The sequence below is a fragment of the Equus quagga genome, chromosome 13 (genome assembly GCF_021613505.1).
Source record: "Equus quagga isolate Etosha38 chromosome 13, UCLA_HA_Equagga_1.0, whole genome shotgun sequence".
NCBI classification, from domain to species: Eukaryota; Metazoa; Chordata; class Mammalia; order Perissodactyla; family Equidae; genus Equus; species Equus quagga.
Window position 1 is genome coordinate 46,880,128 of NC_060279.1, and position 13,789 is coordinate 46,893,916.

Here is a 13,789-nt window from a genome sequence, read left to right on the forward strand (position 1 = left end):
CACATACAGTCACACACACCATGATGCACACGGTCACATACAGTCACTCTCACAGGCATACACATCCATCCACACACTATCATTGCCACTATTGCTCACACATAAACTTAAACATACACACACACACTCACACGCCATCACACTCACCACAACTGCAGAGGCATGGCCCAGACCCCGGGGGCCCCATACCCCAGGCTCTCACAGCTGCCTCTGCTGTCCCAGGTCAACCCCAAGACTTAAGAGAGAGCAAGCCCGGCTGGGAGTTCTTGAGTGGTCCCTCAGAGCTGGCTCTGAATGGGTTCCTCATGCCTACCCACCACCCCAGTGCCCACCCAGGCCCCTGGCCCTGACCCTGTGAAGATCCGCCCGACCCCAGCTGGTACCACTTGGCAAAGCTCTGCCTGGAGGGATGCCGCTCTCCAAAGCCCCTGGCCCCAAGTCCTGCATCCAGCAGCCTCCCACATCTGAAGCCCACCAGCCCACCCAGCGCGGGGCGCCTCCCAGAACACCCTCCCGCATCCAGCAGCTTCCAATCTCTGAAGCCCACCAGCCCACCCAGCGCGGGGAACCTCCCAGAACACCCTCCCGCATCCAGCAGCTTCCCATCCCTGAAGCCCACCACCCTGCCCAGCACGGGGCACCTCCCAGAACACCCTCCTGCATCCAGCAGCTTCCCATCTCTGAAGCCCACCAGTCCGCCCAGAGCGGGGCACCTCCCAGAACACCCTCCCAGAGTGAGGGTACCTGGTCCCCCAGGGGCCTCACATTACAGGCCCTTCGGAGGGGAAGGGAAGGACACAGCCGCTGTCAGCTCCTCTGATTAGATGTGGCAGGAGGCACCACAGCCCCTGCCTGGTAATTCCCAGGTCTTGCCAGCTGGGCTCCACAGGCAAAGACAAAGGGACCCAAGGGAGGAACTGGCTGGAGCTGGGGCAGCTGGGGCACCTGCTTGGCCCTCGCCTCCTGGCCAGGCTCAACAGGTTTTTTACTATTTTGAAGTCTTAGCTCAGACTCACTCAAGCTGCCGCAAAGCCCTTCCTGTGTGCCCAGTGCTCTGCTGAGCTGCTAAGCACGCTGCTTTCTCACAACCACCAATCAGGCGGGAACCAGGGCCCCTCCCGCTGTAAGACGAGGAAACTGAGACACAGCCACAGCGACTTTTCCAAGGAAATGACAGTCTGGCCCCTTGACCAGGGTCTGGACGAGCTTCTGAAGGTCAGTCAAACAAGACTACACCTGCGTAGGTGAGAAAGGGAGGGGGACCCACACGTCCAGCCTCCAGTGCAGTCAACATCTGGACCTCCTTTGAGCCCCCCTGGCAGGGAGGAGGCCCAGCCCATGGAGACAGGGGCTTTCAGGGCCGAGGAGTGGAGGACACAGGCTTGAACCCAGGCCAGTGCGAGGGTGAGTGAGACAGGACGACACCTTGCCCAGAAGACCGGGCCTGGACTCGTCTTTCCGCCAGGGTTCATCTGCCCCAAGCCCTTGGTGCTGCCCAGCACAAGAGCAGACACCTGCATCCAAAACCATGCTCCTCCTTTGCTTCGTCCACCCTGTGAGCATCTCTCTTCATTCTCAGACTCAGCTTACACATCGGAAAAAAGGGAGCCACTGTGAGGAGTGGATGAGAAAAATTAATGCGAAAAAGCATTATTATTCCATTTACGTAGAATGTGCAGACAAGACACATCTGTGGAGACAGGAAGCAGATGAGTGGTTGCCTGAGGCTGGAGGAGGGAGCAGGGACTGACTGCAAATGGGCAAGCGGCATCCTTCTGAGATTGGGGAAATGCTCTGAGACTAGACGGTGGGCAGGACCGCAGAGCTCTGTGAAGGTACTGAACGGCACTGAATTGCTGGCTTAAAACACGTGAAGTTTACGGAATGCAAAGTATACTTCAATAAAGCTACTAAACAAAAACACTATTTGGCCAATAATAATAATTAGTACTAATTAGTACCACTGGTGCTAATGGTATTAGCAGCTACACGTACTGAGCATGTCCCAAGTGCCAGCACGTGCTGAGGGCTCCGATTAGCACAGTTAATTCCTTTTCATCCTCAGGACCATCAGAAACATCCCATTTGTGAGCTGAGGAAGCTGAGGCTCCAAGAGGTGAGTAACCTGCCCTCAGTCACACGGCAAGGTGCCCCAGAGGTGTCTGGCCAGAGCGCCTCATGTCCCCGCAGTGCGGGGGCCCCCACCCCTCACTCCCACCGGCCAGGCGCCACAGTCCCCAAGGTGCGTTGCAGCTGCATTGTCGGCTTCTTTCTCTGCAAAAAAGTTTCAAAACTAAAGCAAAGCACATTATCCTGGGAGCAAAAAGCTGAGCAACTGCTGACCTTAGAATCATCTGAATCGGAATGAAAATAGGGCTCCTTAAAGGAAAAAGGCCCAATCAGGGGGATGGGCATGTGGACAGACCAAGTCCCAAGCACAGACCCCTACGTTGAAAGCCTCCTAGCTAATAACATGAACCGTGGCTGCTGCCCTCGCCCTCACCCAGGGCATCCTGCTCCAGGGCCCTCAGCCTGGTGCACTGGGAGCGGCCGAGGGCAGCAGAGGCAGCGCGCTCAGATGCGTGTGGGCGACGGCAGAGGCAGGGGGTCTTGCCTCACAGTGGGAATGCTCCGCTCACGCTGACGGTCAGACACCACGCACGGGCAGCATTACAGCCCGCGGCCCTGCAGACGTGCAGAAAGGGAAGTGGTGCAGACACGGGCGAAGGCAATCTCAAAGTCCCCTTCAACATGAACATTCCAGAACTCAGGGAGAAGGTGGGCTCAGGGAGGTCCAGCTCAATCAGCTACCTCTCCATTTCCAAATAAATGCTTCCATAGGTTTTACTACGTGCCCTGTGCTCTTCCGAGAGCTCTACATGTGTTCACTCATTCAACCCTCTCAACAACGCAAGAAACAGGTACTGTTATTATTATTTCCATTTACAGGGGAGAAAACTGAGGCACAGAGAGGCTGAGTAACTTGCCCAGTGCCACACAGCTAGCAGGCAGTTGAGCCAGGATTCCACCCCAGTGAGCCTGGTTCTGAGGCGGTGCTTTCCCTCACAATTTTCCCTGCTTCTCTCCTCTGGGAGGGGGCGCTGTCACACGAGAAGATCAAGTAGGAAACACACTGACTAACACCAGCCGCGTCTTAGCCCCCTACCCCGAGAATGACTATAAGAAATATAACAACGTGAGGAGAAAAACCACTTTCAAAAACGGAGACTAAAGTCATTTAAAAATGACTAATCCTGCAAAAAGGCCTGGTAGGAAATGGGTCATATGAGGCTTTTGCTGCCTGCTGCAGGAAGAGAACCAAAACAAGCATAAAAGGGGAGAAATTTCTATAAAAATTCAATCAAGTAGAAAAAAGAACATTAACTGGGCTTCAGAAGACGTCAGTGGCAGAAGGCGCGGGGTGGATCCGGCTCACGCGGCCACATGTGGCGACTCCAGCAGGCCGGTGCTGCGGCCACTGAACACAGCCTCACTTGCACCTTGTCCGGGCGAGCCAAGTGGCCGCCGCCCAGAATGGCTGGGAGCCTCAGCCCCACACTCCTCCTGTCACAGAGAACCAAGGTCAGGGCTGCGAGGAGGTGCCTGGAAAAAGAAGGGAGAGTGATGAGCTCGCAGGCCCACAGGAACAAACCGAAAGCTCCAGGCCCTGCAGCAAGAGGCACAGGCTGAGGGGGAAGTGAGCCTCCCATCACCAGAGCTATGCAAGGGAATAAACAGCTCTGGAAAGAACTCTGGAGGGTTTCCTGCAGTGGATGGGAAGGCAAAAAGAGCTGATGCCAGGCAGCTCCAGGGTTCTAGGACATTCCTGGGCTGGGCAGCTCCATTCACATGAATGAAAATGACTGATATTCCAGACTGTGACAGAAGGCGGACTTGGAACTCGCAAGGCCCCTGAGGGAGACGTGCTGGGGGAAGAGGCAGAGCGCGGGACAGAGGGTCCATAGGAGACCCAGGCCTCGGCTGCCTCCACTGTCACATGGGAAGGTGAAGCGCTGGTCTCCAAGGTTCCTTCCAGAAGAATCCGTCCTGCGTAATGACGTTTCAGTCACACATGCGATGGGGGGCCCATACAGTCAGAACCACAGAGCCCAGGTGTGCAGGGGGTTGTACCACCCAGGTTTGTGTCAGGCACCCTGTGATGTTTGCACAACGACAAAATAGCGCAACGACACGTTTCTCAGAACGTGTCCCATCTTCAAGCCACACATGACTGTGTAAAGGCCATTTTGTACAATATTCCAACCATCCAGATTGTCTTTGTGATAGCCACAAAAAGCCCTGACAATTCTTCACAAAGCCCCAAAAGGTCTCCATGTCACTCAGCATCTCCTTGGGAGAACGAACACTGCCAAGCAGACAGGTTCCCCACAGGATGAAGCTCCACGGTGCTCCAGGCAGAGCCGGCCCTGCCCCCATCAGGAGCTCCAGGAATGGGAATTGAGAAACGGGACCCCAGACTCAGGATCCATTTACACCAATCCCATATGATACAGAAGATTCAGAGAGAGAAAGGAACCTCCAGGATTGGGAAACCGGCAGTGGTTGCCTACAGCATTATATTCAGAAGGATTCTAAGGCAGTATCTGGGCTCAGAAGACATGCGTGCTGAAATCAATTGGTGATGTCTGCCATGAGCAGAGGAGTGTATGAGTGGAATGTTCAAAGGGCACTGAGCAAACTGGAGGAAGAGGTCTCATGACTCCCAGTGCTAGAGAAGAAGCCTTTAACCATCAGCTTTCCTCCTCCAAGAAAGGGGCTGTCCATCCTCCCTGAAAGGGAGGCCTTGGGGCAGGGTCAAGCAGACAACAGGACGCGGAAGATGCTGTGGAGCTGCACTGTGGTCTGGAGAAGGGTCTCTAGCCAGAGAGAAGGTCAGCTCAACCCTGGCTGATGGTGAGGCCGCCCAAAGTGAGCACAGAGCGGCCTGGACACCCTGGGATTGCAGATCCATGCTCCCCAGAGCCCGAGGTGACAAGAGCTGGGAGACACGAATGCACTCAGGGCACATGCGGACTGCGCCTCCCACAGAGGCAGCCAGAACCTACACAGGGGGCTTCCCAGACAAAGTGGCAAAAGGCAGCTCAGGAGGTATCCAGGTATATTCCCAACCTCTTCTCAGGAAACTTCAAAGCTTGACCCATCCGTGTCTCCGCACCCCTGGAAGCCTGGTACAGTGGAGGGAATATGGATCTGGGGGAGCCCTGGTCCCCAAAGGCAGCCATTGCTGGGGGGACCTCCCCTTCTGCCATTGCCTCTGTGACACGGGTGGGCTGGGCAACTCTGAGACCCCTTCCTAGGGCTGCTTCCAGCAAGCTGTGATGGGAGCTTCCCTGAGAGGCCCCAAGCACCCCTCACAGCAAACCCCAGCCAAAGCGGGGGCCTGGACCCCACGGGATGAAGGCCCAGCAGGAGACGGGGCCACCAGGCCAGAGCTCCCAGGCTGGGTGGGGCATCCTCACTGTCTCAGTGCCCACCAGGGACTCGCCCCACAGAGGCAGAATCCAGTCTCAAACTAGGCCAGGGCCGGGGGTTGAGGACACAGACATGAAGGGGACAGAGTGTCTGCCCCGTTCCTTGCCTCCCACCAGGTGCCAAAGATGGCCATCCATCCCAGAATACTCTCAACTCAATTATATCCACACATCAATCAGTACCAGTGTGAAGGGGTGGGGAAGTCAACAGGCCATCACTCATCTCATTTCACAGAGGGGGAAACTGAGGCCACACAGCAAGGAGCAGACAGATCTAGGACTAAATTCGTAAAAGCCACGGTAGTTACTGTTTCTGGGTCATTTTCTATAAGCCAGGTCCTTGCCAGCATTTTCTCACTTGATTTTCAAAACATCACTATGTGGTGGTGCTGTTACCACCCGCTTCTTTCTAACTGCGCACACTGAGGCTCCAAGAGGGAAAGCAACTTTCTAGGCACACAGAGCTAGCAAGTGGCAGATGCCCCTCCAGCACTCACTAACCACTGCACTAAACTGCCTCACCAGGCCCTGAGTGCCAGTTCAGGGCTCGTCCCACTGCAGAAGCTGCTCCCTCTTTCTTGAGGCCCAGCATGTACCAGCGCAGCATCAGGCCCTATGGCTCGAGGATAGCCACGAAGGGGTCCCACACTCCACAATCCCACCTGCCCCCAAGGCAAAGTCACATCAGGACGTGGGCAAAGTCAGCGGTGGATTACCAGGCCAGGCTGGCTCTGAGGCCAGGCACCGAGGGATGGAGCTGGCCTGTTTCCTCCCTGGACGGCGGACAGAGCAGGCTGCTTCAATAGCCTGCACAGAACCAAACTGGGAGGTTGTGTAGGCAGAATAATGACCACCGCCACCCCAGGAATGTCCGTGTCTTAATCCCCAAAACCTATGAATACATTACATGTCATGGCAAAGGGGAATTAAGGGTGCTAAGGAGCTGACCCTACAATAAAGAGATTATCCTGAATTACCTGGGTGGGCCAAATGTAATCACAAGGGTTGTTAGCATAGAAGAGGGAAGCAAAAGAGGAGGTCCCAGTGACACACTCGCTGGCTTTGAAGATGGAAGGGGCCACAAGCCAAGGAACGCAGGCAGCACCTACACACTGGAAAGGCTGGAAACAGAGCTCCAGAGCCCAGAGCCTGCAGAAGGGAACTCGGCCACATCAACACCTCCACATCGGCACAGGGAGATTGGCGCCAGACTTCCGACCCACAGGACTGGAAGATGATCATGTTTTGTTGTTTTAAGCCACTAAGTTCATGGTAATTTGTCACAGCAGCAATAGGAAACTAATACAGAGAGGTTGGTTCCAGGAGTGGGGCGCTGCTCCAACAAATACCTGAAAGTGTGGAAGTGGCTTTGGAATTGGGCAGTGGGCAGTGGCTAGAAGAATTTTTAGGAGTATGATTGAAAAAGCCTATATTGCCTTAAAAAGATTGTTCACGGGGCCGGCCCAGTGGTGTAGTGGTCAAGTTCACATACTCTGCTTTGGTGGCGCAGGGTTCATGGGTTCGGATCCCTGGTGCAGACCTACACATCGTTCATCAAGCCATGCTGTGGTGGCATCCCACATACAAAATAGAGGAAGATTGGCACAGATGTTAGCTCAGGGCCAGTCTTCCTCAGCAAAAAGAGGAAGATTGGCAACTGATGTTAGCTCAGGGCTAATCTTCCTCACCAAAAAAGAAAAAGATTGTTCATAGAAATATGGACGTTAATGACTCTCTTAGTAACGTCTCAAAAGGAAGTCAAGAGCACAAAGGAGGAAGCCTAAATCACTATAGAAAATACCTAAATCACCATGACCAGACTGTTAAGAGAAATATAGTTGTTAAAGGCACTGATGGTGAGGGCAGAAGGAAATGAGGAACATGACACTGGAAGCTGGAAGAAAGGGATCCTTATGATGCAGAGGCAGAGAGCTTAGTGGAACTGTGTCCTACAGTTACGTGGGAAGCAGACCCTGTAACAGGTAAAAACGGATATTTAGCCGACATTTCCAAGCAAAATGTTGAAGGCCTGGCCTGGTTTCTTCCGCTGCGTACAGTAGAGAGGAAAGAGAGGGATTGACAAGAGAGCTGTGAAACAAAAAGGAACCAGGAACTGATGACTTTGGAAATCCTCAGCCTGCCCAGGTTGCAAAAGACACTATAATTAAGAGATTCGCCATCAGGACAGCATGCTCTAGGGAAAAGGCTGAGGGTGTAACTGTGCGTTTCACTCATATCTCAGAAAAATCAAAAAGTCAGAGTATCCAGTCATGCAAAAGACTCTTTGCAAAGACTAAGGGTGTGACTCACAGATCCCCCAGATCAAACCAGAGAGCACCCAGGACATCTGGGAGCACGGCCCCGGAGCCATCTCAGAGGAGCCCACAGCAGCGATAGAATTATCTCTTATCTACTGAAGTAGATCCCCATGACATACACAGGAGACCCACAAGGCTCTTGAAAACTTCATACCAGCAGAAATACTGCCAGCTCGGACCAAAAAGGACAGAGAGAGTACAGGTGAAAGAAGGCTGTTGGACCCCACGTGCTACAGGCAGGAAACAGGCTGATAAAACTACTCAGCTGCAAATAGGTACTACCTTTCATTATAAAAAAATTTAAAAAAAGATGACTCAGAGGGTGGACCCTCAAGCCCAGAAGGCAAAGCCACACCCAGAGGGTAGAATTCTGAGCCCAGAGCATGGAACCATGAGCCATAGAGGACGGGACTATTATTGGACTGGGTTCAGATTCTGGCACTGTATAACCATTGGCAAGCACATCCCTCTTTGTGCTTTCATTTTTCCAGCTCTCAAGAGAATGGATCAGATGAACTGGTCTCTAAGAGCCTTTGTAGCTCTAAGAGTGTGTGATCAATTAGTGATGTCTGCCTTGGGTACGGGAAGGAGGAATGGCAGGCAGCAGGCATCCCAGTTCTCTGCTATCTTCTAGTTTAGGTATTTTTTCACTCAGCACATATTTGTTGAGCCTGCTGTATATGCCCGGTCCTCTGAGGGGTGCAGAAAGTACCCAGCATTCTTAGGTTTCTATGCTCCTGTCTGTCTCTCTGTCCATTAGCCTCTGTCTAAAGTTTGGACTCTAAATCAATGCTTTGCCACTTTGAAGCACTTTGAAAGAAAAAACAAAAAGCTCCTTTCACCATGGCAGTTGTTAGTGCTACATCCAGATATCTGGTTCTCCCAAAGGGACAGATAAGGGTGGCCCCGGGGAAATCAGGAGTCCACCCTGGGAAGGAAGGGGATGAGGACGCTGAGGGTCTTTCTGAGGTAGGCCAAGGAGCCCCATGGAGGCTACCAGGAGCTGACGTGGCTCCACCTGAAAGCTTAAATTAGAATTATGCTATTAGCAAAAATGACAGCAGCTCATATTCACCCTCCCCTCCTCCAGGGAGCTCAGAGTGCCTTTGCCGATATGATCTCATCGTCCCCAATGAGGCCACAGCAAGGGAAAGTAGGGATCATTCTTTCAGTTTAGCGATAAAACACTGGTGGGTTGGGGGCTCGGGGGTCATGGGCAGCGTGGGGGTGGAGACTGGCATGCAGAGGTCAGTGGCCCACAACTGAGAGGAGGAAGAAGGCATTCTTGCCCTAGGGGCTGCTTCTCCAGCCAGCCTGGTGGGCAAGGAGCAGACCCTCTCCTCTGCCCTGCCTCAAAGGGGCACTTGGTATGAGCCTCTGAGGACCCACAGGCCTTCCCACAGACTGAAGGCCAGGCCAGGCCAGGTATGGCTTTCTCCAGCGGGCTCCGGGGGCTGCTGAAATGCCATCCAACAGCAAACAGTCGCCACCAAGGCCCTTGATAAACGTTCCAGGGAGCCAAACTGTCAGCCTGAGCTTACAGACACTCAGTCACCTGCAGCGAGACACCAGCCACCAGGAGAGCACGCGGGCTTGCTTAGATAGCTGCTACTCATTAGCTGTGTGACCGTGGGCAAGTTACTGCACCTCTCTGAGCCCTCATTTTCTCACCCATAGGATGGGGATAACAAGAGTGTCTGCCTCACAAAATGGGTAACGCATCTATGCTGCTAAGTGTTCAGCAAACGTTGGCTAAAGAGCATGGAGGAGGGTGCCAGTGTGACTCACACCGTCATTAAGTGCCTCTCCTCTCATCCCTAGGGCATTTGAAACACTACACAGCTCTCTCACACCCCCTGTCCCATTCGAGCTGGAGCAACTCCGTCCGGGTGTGAGGGCGGTGGTGGTGATGGTGGCAGCTATTCCCACATTATGAGTATGCAGGGGGCAACACAGGGAACCCTGGGACGGAGCCCCACCTTGCAGGCCGTCAGGGTCCCTCTCTCACACTCGAGGAGCTGGCTTTACGCCGACCGTTGCATGGCTACCCCACAGGTGAGGAAACAGAACAGAGAGGTTAGGTCACATCCCACTATCACAAAGCAGGTGGTAAGTGGAAACGTTGGGGGTTCGGACTCCCCGCTGGGGACCTTTGCCAGCTGGACTGAGAGAAATGACCTGAGCATCGGGCCGCACATCAGCACAGCTGTCCCCCCGCCGGACGGGCGGGGGCCGTCCAGTTACCAGTTAGTTTGTAAAAATGCCAACATTGAGAAATCAGAAACTCTCCAAGTTTTTTAAAAACCCACATTCTCTGTAGGCCTCTCTTGAGGGAGACCTGGTGGCCGCGGCTCTGCGTGGGGCACGACCAGGACGACCCTCTGCTCACTCCCCAGCCGCCTGCCCCGCGGCCCCTCCCGCACGTGGTGTCCCGGCCCCGGCGCCCTGGTGTTTGCTCAGTGGCTGAGGCCGGCAGTTGGCCTTAGACTCCCAGCTCCACCAAGTAATTAACCTGCCTCAGTTTCCCCACCTGTAAAGCGGGGATAATAATAGTCAGAACTATAGATTTGCTGTGCAGACGAAATAAGTGACTATTTATAAAATGTTACATGTGAGGAGTGCTCTGCAGTGTATAAAACAGAAATAGCCACTGGCGCCCGGCTCCCGGCTCCACATAGGTCCCAGGGCGGAGAGAGAGGGAGAGGCAGGCAGCAGCCAGGCGGTTTGAACGGACATGAGCGTGAGGGGTCCCATTTCACTGAGTTCTGATTAACAACCACGAGGGTCTACATTAAGGACCAACAGGGACCCCAGGCAGGAGATGGTCTCAAAGCGAAGGCCCCAGGCCCTGTCATTTTCAACCCCAGGACGCAGAGAGGAGAGGAGCCTTCAGGAGCCCGCACGCTCCCCTCTTGTCAGACAGGTGGAGAAACGAAGGCGCCAGCAGCCTTGCTAGGGCTTGGACTTGGGGCTCCAGGCTGGTGGTGGAGGGGGTGGGGGTTGAGACCTGACTCCCAGACACACCCACGCCCGCACCCAGTGGGGCTGCAATCCCTAAAGGCCCCTGGGACCGCAGGACAGGACGGAGGGAGGCCGTGCCTTTCCCCTTGGAGACTCTGACCTCACAGAACACACAGCCTGCCCGGCTGCTCCATCCCTTAGACAAATTTACTTAGCACTGATATTGAAAATGCAATTGAGCTTGAGTTTTATTGCAGAAATTAAACAGACCAGGAAAAAAAAGAGCCAGCCCTGGCCAATTCACCGGAGAGCTGGCTCTGCTCAAACTGATAAAGCGGAGCGTCCCGGTCAGCTGCTGCCAGGGTGGATGGCCCCAGTCTGCCCCGAGGAGACATTCGCCAAAGATGGGGCGCTCGCAGCTGGCAGAGGTGCTCTGGAAGCTTCTCCCACCAGCCCCTGGCCGGGCGTCCCTCACACCCCAACACGGCCTGCCGCCTCCCACCGCCGCAGGCAAGGAGAGAGCCCATGAAGCCACCCCCCATGGGCTTGCACCGAACAGCACTGCCAAGGCCAAAGCAAAGGGCTCTACTCCACTCAGGAGGAAGCAAAACGCTTTCGGGGTCGAATCACTGTTTTTCTTTACTCCCTTTGGAGATCGGCAGAGCCCACATTCGGCCGCGCGGACCTGGGACTGGAAACAGCTGCGCTCTAATTACATGTAAAGTGCACCAAAACATCCCTTTTATCACAGACTGGAAATCTGTTAGCATCTGTCTCTCCTTTGTTTCTTCCACAAGATACAAGCTTGTTTCTACATTTTTCTCACCTGTAGCGGTGATTAAAATTCATTATAAATGAAAGGAGTGAACAGAGAAACAAGTTCCTCTGTGTACCGTTCTAAACTCAAATTAGAAACAGCTGTTTGCTAATTCATGCAGTGATGTTTTGTCGTGCTCTGTGAATCAGTAATAACTCACCCTATTGCTGCAGAAATTTTTGGAGAATCCATATATTTAACTCACTCTCCAGGCAGGATGGCGGCGGCACCCCAGGCCCACCTTCGGGCAGGCGCAGGAGACCTGGGTTCCGCCCTCGAGGATGTCCACCGCCGCCCGACAGAGGACCCCAAACTCAGAGGTGCCCTGCGCACCCCCCCCAGACACCGGCCCTGGCAGGACCAGAAGGAAACCCCAAAACAGTCTCCTCGTCTCCTCCCCTCCCCCGGAACCACCAAAAAAAAAAAAAACCAACTCTGATTAAACACAAACTGCACACATCCTCCAGCCGCCGGAGGGAACAGCAAAATTAAAAGTCTAATTGGTACCCGGAACAATTTAAAACTATTAAGTATAGGTGAAGCTCCTCTGTAAGAAAATAATCCTTTGACTGGGATTAAGCTCGTTTGGATAGCATTCTTTCCTTCCCTACGTTCTGGAGCAGAAGTCAGAGCTACAGTCTGGGAGTCCTGGAAGCTTCTGAGAAGTGCTTGGCATCCCCTCTGCCAACTTCAGGAAAGCGGCATGTGGCATCCAGAGGCACACCCCCATCAGAGGCTTTGAAAGGAAGTGGATGTTCTTTTTTCTTTCTGGGGAGAGGTGAGCAACACGTCTGGAAGCCCGTACTGTCACATGGCACACCAAACCTGCTCTGTCCTGGCTAACACGCACCTGTCCTTTAAGACACTGCCTCCACGAAGCCTTCCCTGACTCTGCCTGCCACTGTCAGCGCCTCTTCTCAATCTTGGGGCGCTGCCATCAGCCTACTTCTCACCCTGAATTGTGGTTCTTGGTATCACTATTTTTGAGATCTTGGAGCTCCCTTGTGTCCCCTGCGTGCCTTCAGATCATGGTGACACTGGGCCACTTTTTGAACTTCAGACTGCCATCACCTCCCAGCCCCACCCTACAGCCACCAACCACAGAGCCCTGTGTGTGCGGCACGCATGGTGCCAAGCTCTTCGAGGCCTTTCCTCCTTAAATCCTCACCTCTGTCCATGTGGTACCACCGCTATTTCCCCATTTCACAGATCAGACACCTGAGGCCCAGAGAGGGCACGGGCCCTGAGTTGCACAGCAATTAGTTGAGGGAGTCTGCAATGACTCCATGTTTCTCCAGAAAGCCATCAAACCGCCCACTGTTAACAGAGAGCATGCCTCGCCGGGCCCAGCCTCTGAGCCCTTGTTCAGGCCACGGTGCTCACCAGCGGTGCCCCTCCACTGATCTCCTCCACCCAAACCCAACCCGTTCCTCAGGGTGCAGCTCCTCCCACCTCCCAGGGCATTCTGTGGGGCCCCTGCAGAGCTGGGAGTCCGGCCCTCATTCGGTGGCGTCGGGCTGGGCCTGGGAGATGGCAGCCGGATGCACCAGGTCTGCAGGCGCAGGCCACAGCTGTGCCCACCTGCAGGGCTCTGGGGAAGGCAGGGGGTGGCAGAGGGCTCCCTCCCAGGCAGCATCAGGAAAGGGTGAGCCCGAAGGAGGGGCCATGCTGGGAGGCAGGGACACTCAAATGGGCTCAGAGGAAGGCCAAGCCTCTCCACTGACCAGCATTGCCCAAACATGGGAGCTGCCCACGGTTAGAAGCCATGATGAGATGAGGGGGCAGCCAAGATGGCGTCTGATAACAGTGACACACAAAGTGGGAAGGTTAGTGCCCTCCAATGCCCTTCTCAGCCTTCTCATCAGGCGAGAGCGCCTCCAGGAGGCCTGCGTCTGTCGCTCGTCTCCAGCATCCCACAGAGGGAACGGACCCCAGGCTCAGCCCCTGCAGAGCACAGCGGCTTTGGGCTGGGGCAACATGAGAGCGGGGCTTCCTTTGGGTTTGTTTTTAAATTACTTCTAAGGTTACTGTCTACTTACAGCAAATAATACTGATTTTTCCATTTGAAGAATTAAGTAAATGAATGAATTTAAGTACGAAAAGAGAACTGACTTAAAAATACCAGGGAATCGCAGCACCAGTTGTGCTCAAACGTTGCAGAAAGCATGGCAGAGGTACAGGCGGCCAAGCCTGGGACACCA

The 13,789-nt window shown here is 54.2% G+C and overlaps 1 protein-coding gene across 3 annotated transcripts in view; it reads right to left on the reverse strand.

Moving 5' to 3' along the window:
* The window catches only part of ZNF423 (zinc finger protein 423), a 320,871-nt gene that overhangs the window by 136,468 nt on the left and 170,614 nt on the right, over nucleotides 1-13,789 (reverse strand). Inside the window, exon 2 of one of the 3 annotated variants that reach the window (XM_046680369.1) lies at nucleotides 9,790-9,854. The exons of the other annotated variants lie outside the window; for them this stretch is intronic. The gene's annotated coding sequence lies outside the window, so the exon portion shown is untranslated. The remainder of the gene's footprint in view (nucleotides 1-9,789; nucleotides 9,855-13,789) is intronic. 3 annotated transcript variants of the gene reach the window in all.